The 8,652-nt window shown below is 36.2% G+C and overlaps 2 long non-coding RNA genes across 2 annotated transcripts; one reads left to right on the top strand and one right to left on the bottom strand.

The window, feature by feature from the left end:
• Positions 1 to 2,804: 2,804 nt before the first annotated feature.
• Positions 2,805 to 6,192, bottom strand: LOC124451077. Its single transcript, XR_006950333.1, has 4 exons — positions 6,065 to 6,192; positions 5,858 to 5,967; positions 5,675 to 5,770; positions 2,805 to 4,386 (listed from the first exon to the last, which is right to left on the bottom strand). It is a non-coding gene; the product is annotated as an uncharacterized LOC124451077 (long non-coding RNA).
• A 1,337-nt stretch (positions 6,193 to 7,529) lies between these two features.
• LOC124451078 lies at positions 7,530 to 8,118 on the top strand. The gene is made up of 2 exons (XR_006950334.1): positions 7,530 to 7,602; positions 7,733 to 8,118. It is a non-coding gene; the product is annotated as an uncharacterized LOC124451078 (long non-coding RNA).
• The last annotated feature ends 534 nt before the right edge of the window (positions 8,119 to 8,652 follow it).

Below are 8,652 nucleotides of genomic sequence, written 5' to 3' on the forward strand. Positions count from 1 at the left end.
TATTTTGATGCTCTCGTCAGTATAACGAAAATGTGCTATAAGTACTTTGTAAAACAATTTAATTATATACCTTATTATAGAAGTTGAAAGCCATCAGTGAAGAAGCCCGCCCGAATTTCTACTCCTGGGTTACATATTTTTCATCAAAGTTATTATTCATTTCATTAGAAGATTAATTCCAATCGTTGTTTTTTCAGTAAATGAACACAAAAATATTTGACTTGCAAGAGTAAAACACGGGCAATGTTTACAATTGAACATAGCAATTTATATTTATTCTCTATTTGTACTATCTATAAATTTGCTATATACCATAGTGTACTTCATTGAGCTGACGAATAAATGACCAGTGGTGTCATCAGCTAGATATAGGTTAGGGGATTTTATTCATTATGCATGCTTTTCTGTATTAAGTTTATTTAAAATGAATTGTTTCTACGGGATTAAAGGATACATATACCAATGTTGTCCTGTAGCGTACCGAGACAATAACAGAAACGATTCCAGTTCAGGACTGACTTTATTAACGTTAGTAGCAATATTTATAATGTAACACATTAGGCGTTAACTATGACTAAAGGAAACATTTTATATCAAATATGTATATGTACAACGTAATGGAAGAGTGTATTGGAAGGGAGGATTATTTCAAGCTTATGTTATTTTTGGCAACACAAAGAGAACTATTTTACACAGCTGTTTTGAACAGATTTTCACCTTCCTCCTTAAGTGTTCTCATCCCGAGAACATGCTCACAAGCAAATTAGTTAGTTTATCCATACCAATCAGGGAGGCAAACATGTTGTCTGAGTCTAGCAGGCCTTAGTCTGCGGTTTTCCATTTGTGCATGCATATTGTCAACCACCTGGAACTCACCTACTTCCCTAGTTGGGCAAAGTGTTTCGCTCGGTCGAAAAGGGACACAAGTTAATTTAAGTTGATTATGATGAGCAACTTTGTCTTTACCACCCTGAGAAACAATTCTGTAATCAACTCCCGTACTTTTTAGAATTTTGAAACGCCCTTCCCACTTACTCCCAAATTTCCAACCTTTAGGCCTTCTCAACATGGTCGTTTGACCCTCTTGAGAGGACTGCCAAGTGTTTGTTTCTGGTATTCGACGTGTTCTTTCCTCAGTTACGCGCATTAACTGTTTCTTTGCAATCTTCCGAATGTCACGAAATACCTCTTTTAATTCCCGAATGTAATCGTTACGAGAAACCGGGTGGAACAGCGGCATCTCAATTTCTAGTTCAAGTGGCATACGGTGAGTGCCTTCGAACACGACCTCATAAGAGGAACATCCTAGAACGTCGTGTCTGCTGGTGTAATATGCATAAACAACACTGTCTAGCCGTAAATCTCAATAATTTTAACATTCGGAAACGAACGATGCAAGCATGTGCTGAAGTGTCCTATTTCGTCTTTCTGTCTGGCCATCACACTGGGGATGGTATGCAGTCATTCTGGTCTTTGTAATCCCCTTTGCATCGCATACCTCGTTCATTAGAACGCTCTCAAAATTGCGACCTTGATCAGAGTGCAAAACAGCGGGTGGACCGAAACGAGAAAATATCTTATTTGTTTAAAGTGGTGCTACTGTGGTTGCTTTTTTATTGGGGGAGGGGGGCGAATGCTTCACAACACTTTGTAAAGTGGTTGACTATGACAAGAATATGTTTATTTCCGCGACTAGTCTCTGACAATGGTCCCATAAAATCCATTGCCCAAAACGTAAATGGTTTTCCTACACTAATATTTTCCATGGGGGCTCGGTTTATTGTTCCTGGTGTTGTATTGTGAGCATATGTGGTGCATTTCTTAGTATATTGTTGAAAATCATGACGTATGCCAGGCCAGAAAACCGTTTTCTCAGTCTTTCCTCTGTACGCGTGATGCCTAAATGGCCAGCAAAGGGGTTATCGTGCACTACCGCTAAAATTGTCTCATGCAGATTCGTTGTACCGTCATGACATAATGTGGAAGCGTGGTAGTGTGCTTTCGTATGGACAGCTCTAGTAAACCGTCATGCAAGAAAAGGCGAGGGTAGTGGGTGTACCATGCTTTCAACAGGGGGCTGTCAGCCTCTGCCCGTGTTGGGCGAGTAACTCCACGCTTTTTCATGTTAATTAGTTTAGAAAGACAGGGGTCACTTAAATACTCATGATGCAACTTCAAAGTAGGATCAATGGATAAACCGCATGCTGATCTTCCAAGACTATTTGGCGGTTAAACAGGATCCTTGCAAGTTCTTTCAGTTTGCAGAGGGTAGGTTTTTGCTTTCGTTTCCTAACTTAGTAACATGGGGCACTATTAAATCTGAAATATTTAAGGGTTGCGCACTTTCAAACTTTATTATGACAATTTTTCCAGTTGAGAGCTGCAGTCGTACAGTTGTATAAACAGGTGCACTCATACTATCTGAGTGGACAGTTGCACAGGTTTTAGCTGGCTTTTCAGGCTCCCCTTGATGTGGTCTTAGTCGAGACAATAATGACATCATCAAGGTAACACAAGTAGATTTTATAAGTTAACCCGGATAACACGATGTCTGTTACACGTTGGAAAGTGGCTGGTGCAGTGGAAAGGCCTAGAGTCAGTCCAAAAGCGAGCATTAAAATAATCCTGCCTCATCAAGAATATGAAAACGCTCTGCAGTTTACTAACTTGCAACGCCTTAGCGAAAGGAGGAATGATATAACAACAGCGTTCTTTCAGAAGATAGTAGCAGATTCCTTACATAAGCTTCATGACCTTTTGCCTCCTCTTTTAGAACGTTCAACTATGGAACTTAGGACTCAATCTTCATTTAAAACTAACTTTAATACCAAACGTTTTAGAAATAGTTTATAACTTATAACTCATTGAAGATGCAATTTAGTTAATTTATTTATGTATGTATTATATGTAATCTTAAACGTATTTCAGCAATATGGCTGCCAGTTTTAAGAAATAAATCATCTATCTATCCATCTATCTATCTAACAACATATGTTCACGTTTTTGAAACTGTTTCAAAGTCATCAATTTTCTTCACGAATGCAAATCTACTTGAAGACATTTTAGTGTTGATTGCAGTGTTTTTATTTGCACTATTTTACAACAATGTTTGCCAAAGGTCAATGGTCCTCAAAGTTCTGACGTAGCTGACAATCTCGAAGGAAGCTCCCAGTCATCCCAGAAGCTTTCAATGGACGAAACGTACAACTCGTTTTCATCATTCATCACTCTCTGATCCAACGTCCCGCTTCTATCTTCATCACTGTAATTTAACGTGTCGTGTTCTTCCACAATTTCCTCAACGACCAAGCTAAAATTTTGTTCAGTTAAACGGTCGACCGTCATCAGTTCAATTATTTGGCTTGGAAGCCTGTCATCTCTAGTCTCTTCAGCATTAAGTTCACTATATCCACCTGAAACAAACTTTTATTGTGATACAGGAATGGTAAAAAATGACAGGTGTGAGAAGCATCTAATCTGTGACATGTGAAAGTCATTGTGAATATAAATTCTTAAATAACCTAAGCACACGCGCCCAGAGTAAACTGGGTCAGCGATTAGCTTCAGCCTTAGAGAAATGCAAAGATGAAGATTGCAAGTGCAACCAAATGTTTTATAGTGACGAAGCACGTATATATAAATACAGAAATAATTGAAATTGAAAGCCCTGAATAGTGTGGTGGTACCACTTCTTTAAGATTTCCATTTCTTTCATCAGCATACAGATATCTTCTTCTCTTTCGAGAAGTATTTGTAATTTTTTGTAATTTGTATTTGTCACCAATTCCATGAGTTTCAATATGTTTTTTTTTTCTGAAAAACACTATAAACATGTGAGCAATTAGAATTGACAATAATACAATATTTTTAACAAAAACATTGTAATGCAGTAAAGCGTTCACTGATATAAAATTTTTTTATCGAACAAGCTTTCGGCTGTCTGTCTACAGCTTTCGACGGGTTATAAAAGAAACGAATGGGGTGTAACACGATATAAACACATAAATAAAAAAGCGGAAATAAAGTAATATGATACAATGTTCTATGTGATAGGTATAGTCACTGTTTTTTTAAAAGAATATTATAATGTGGTGGAAGTGTTCTTGAGTTGTTATCAGCTGCTTTAGTTATTCCAGTGTGCCATGATTCTAAAGTTTTTTGTGTTCTGTAGTTTCCTCTGAAAAACTTTAGAAAAACTTTAGAACCATGCAAAAGCTTGTTCAATAAAAATTTTTTATATCAGTGAACGTTTTACTGCATTATGTATAATCCTGATATCGGATCACGCATTTTTTCTAGAAATATTGTAATTAATTAACGACCTCCGTCTTGACTCCTTTCATCTTCCTCGATCATTTCTCGAAAACTTTCAGCGCTTTTGGTGTTCTATAAAAAACGAAACGACCAAACTAGATACAAAGTGCAATGTAGTTTCCTAGATTAAAGCATGTTGAAGTACTTCTCTACAAATGCACCCCTGACGTCAGCAATTTACGTAATTGTCATTTAACCACAATAATCAAAATGACGTTGGAGATCATGATTTAAATAATTTTGCGTTTGCAAATCTATGCTTTATGAGGTAAATGAAAACTACGTCATTTATTATTGACGTAATGCATATTAAAGTGAAAGGAAACTAACTTTTTGTCATTTTCAAATTTCGAAACTACGAAATTTACATAAACATGAAATATACATATGTTGACTAAATGCTCTAAATTAAAACGCAGGCCTTTCTCAAAATGAATTTGAGGAAAAAAATTTTTCTAGTTTTTTGTCCATGCATACGTAACAAAATCATTGAAAACTTATGGAAATCGAGAATGATATCCAAAATTAACAAGTTTTTTCCGCCTGATATATTGTTCATGAAATAACTTTTTAATCATGGTTATTTTGCGTTAAAGGACACAATTCTCAACCACGCGTTACAAGGTAACTTATGTAGAACATGAATGTAGGAATGTTGTAATATACTATAATCTTAGTAACACGTGGACAAAGGCATTTGACTTTATGGCTAAATCGCATATGGTCACATTCGACTAAAAGGACATGGTGATCCGAATCTAATTGTTTTTAATTCCGGCCCTGTGCTACCTTTTTTATAGAATGATAGTTAAAATGAATATTTTTCCATTTTATCGAAATTAATAAAGTTATTAAAGAATGTCAAATTTGTTGGTCGTAATGTCTTTACAATAACCAGGACAAGCAGACAATTTCAAATAATACAAAATAAAACAAATTCCGTAGAGCGACATCTTGTTTTCTTGATATTCAAGATATTACATGAGTTTGAAACAAAAGATGGTGTAATATTTCGTCTTTATTGCAAATCAGACTTATTATGTAAAGAACAAGGTCAGTTCCTGCCGTTTCAAGAAAGCAGAAAACAAAAGTAAAAAGTTTAGACCAACATCGTCAGCAAAATGGATGAGCATCAGCGTGAGCCTAACTTTAAGAGCTATAAAATGTTAACTAATATACTTGTTTGTGATAGCGTTTAACTTTTAGAGATATACTGATGACAAATGTCCACGGAAAGAATAATTACTAACTACATATATCTGCGACTGTGCGACAAATAGGAATTCGAATTTGGGCGTTCAATCCCATGTTTTGAAGCCACTAAAATTCAATCAGTTAATAGTTATTAAACATTATTTACCCTTTGCTTAAAAAATTTAGCGCAATCTTTTCGACCACGATTTTGACAATATAATGACGTTGAATGTCCACGGAAATAATGTGTATGATGTATGATCTATATGTGACAAATATAGAAGTTCGAAGTTGGGAGTTGAATCTCTTGTTCATCTAGGCAGATAATACATGTTAAAACTAGATTTACCTTTTCTTTATGTAAAGCACTATCTTCTTAAATTGCTGCTTGACGTCTTCCTCACCATAAGCAGCAATTGAATCAACAATAAATTCCTTCATGGTAATTAAAGACAATTACTAGGAAATGAAAGTATTAATTACGTGAAAAATGTCATATGATCTCTTCGTGACTAGAAATAATAAAGACTAAATTTTATATCCATATAATTTTTACCAATAAATAATTGCAAACTTTCAGATTTTGCAGACGAATTTCTTGTTTCATCAGATGTACAACACAAGTAAAGTTGTCAATATAAATGCCCAACGGTAATTCCCCAGTTATTTTGTGGGAGTCCCCTTTCTCTTTCCTCCGTTCCTTATTTTGAGGATAACCTCAGCTAAGGCATTAGGAAATAGGATTATTAGGATACACTCAAAATATTACACGCGCAATTTTGGCTTTTTGCTAGATGTTTGTGCCATACAGGGGCGTAACTGTTGGGGGGGTGTGGGGGGGTGTGACACCCCCCCAATTGCTGAAAACAGTGTTTTTGCAGGGCATATTGCCGTAAAGTGGCAGGGCAGTGTTCAGGAAGTAGAAAAATTGACATACCATCGAAAACAACTAATTGATTACTAAGTGGAAATAATTCGATCATGGGATAAGATGAGAAGCGTGGGTAAAGATAAAAAAGGAAAGATGCAACAGCATTTCTCTTCCGAATCCCACAAAATTGCTTTGAGTGATTTGGCACACTTTGCATGCAATATGAAAAACGTTGATGTAATGTTGGAAAAGAAGTTAAGAGAAGTAAGAATACAACAAGAAGAAAACAATTTGCGAAACCAAGAAGCCATAAAGATCCTTTTAGACATCGCAAGAACATTGGCACGACAACAGCTAGCTTTCAGAGGGCATAATGAAAAGCACGAGGGAAACTTTATCCAAATATCAAATCTTGTTGCCAGGCATAACCCTAGACTTCAGTCATGGCTGTCAGACAAGAACATGAAACCTTATTCAGTAAAATACCCATCACCTATTTCACAAAATGAGTTTATTAGCCTTTTGACTGAAGACATAAGGAATCGCATCGTAAAAGATATCGTTTCATCTGAAATATACTCAGTCATGGCCGACACGTCTCCTGACACTTCAAATGCGGACCGCCTCGTAGTGGCAGTGCGCTACGTTGACGAAAACAACGTGCCCAACGAGAGAATATTGGAGATGAAAGAAACAAGGAATAAAACAGGTGAAGGCCAAGAAAAAGAGATTCTTGATTCCCTTAAATCACGATTACCTATTTGTCACGATGGGTTAGTGTATCAGTCTTACGACTACACAGCTTCAATGTCTGGGACTTTTAATGGAGTTCAACAACATTTTCAGGAAACAACATTTTCAGGAAATGTCCATTCATCCCATGTCAAGGCCATAGGTATGTGTCAAATGCACAGCATTAAACATTGCCGTATAAATTACTTAGGCATTAACTATATCTTTTTAAATATTTCTAAGACTAGTCTCTGCGTTGAATAATTTTTCAATTATATGTTTTTAGATCAAACCATTTCAATGAGCATTGCTCAAAGGCCTCTACATTTGTTGAGATGTATAGCTTGCTCGAAGAGCTGTATGTTTTTCTCAGCAGAAGTTGTAAACGAGATTCTATGTTGCAAGAACATGTGGAAAAAATTGAAAATGCTCTTAAATTGCGCAATCTCTCAAAGACGAGATGGGTGTATAGAAGTGAATCAATTGAAGCGGTATGGAGATCTTTTGAAGCCATACGAAATGCCTTAGCGGAAATAGCAAAAATTGACAACAACTCATTAACCAGAACCAAAGCAACCTCGCTCTGTAAGAAAATGGTCAAATTTGAGTTTGTTTTTGAAGTTATGTTTATGAGGTTTATCATGAGAAAGACCAAGATCCTGACAGTACAGATGCAGAAGCCAGAGCTCAATATCCTTGATGGTCTTCAACTGATTGATGAAACTTTTAGATCACTGGAAAGAATACGGCACAATGAATCGGAATTGAATGACCAAATAGATGCGAGTGTTGAGTTTGCGAAGACTCTAGGCTCTAATCCCGAGGAAGAGTTTGCTAGAAAGAGTAATAAAAGATTAAGTAGACGTTTGGATGACAACCCTGAGACTTTGGCAATTATGTCACTAAAAACTAACTATCGAAAATGCATGATTGAGGTCCTCGATTCCCTCATCAGAGAATGTAGAGATAACATAAAAAGTTGTTTGCAAAAAATAAAACCCTTAGCTGTTATCCTTCAGCCTCGACTGACTAAACCAAATTTTGAACAAGTTCAAAAGGTCACCGAACTTTTTCCTCCATCAATTAGCGTAGATTGTATGTCGCAGTATGCAGAACTTGAGATTTTTGTTAACTTTGTAAATGAGACAGAGAAAGAATGTAAGACAGTCCACGACGCCGGAAACACTGCTTTCAAAAATAAAGAAATTTTCCCAAACGTTTGTAAATGTTACAAACTTCTGTTTACTGCTCCAGTAAGTGTGGCTGATATTGAAAGATCATTCAGCAAAATGAAAATTGTCAAGAACTATTTGCGCTCAACAATGAAAGGTGAAAGGCTGGAAGAACTCATTGTCCTCTCAACCGAGAAGGATTTAACAGATACAATTCATCTGGATGTAGTACTAAAGTCTTGGGCAGCCAGAAAAAACCGTAAACTCAGATTAAAATTCAAGTAAAAAGCAACATCTCAAGACTACGTTGAGATTATTCTCACTTAAGACTCTTGATATGAGAACAAATATACATTGTTTTACTGTTAT

This window comes from Xenia sp. Carnegie-2017, unplaced genomic scaffold, assembly GCF_021976095.1.
Source record: "Xenia sp. Carnegie-2017 unplaced genomic scaffold, XeniaSp_v1 HiC_scaffold_24, whole genome shotgun sequence".
In the NCBI taxonomy this organism is placed as follows: Eukaryota; Metazoa; Cnidaria; class Anthozoa; order Malacalcyonacea; family Xeniidae; genus Xenia; species Xenia sp. Carnegie-2017.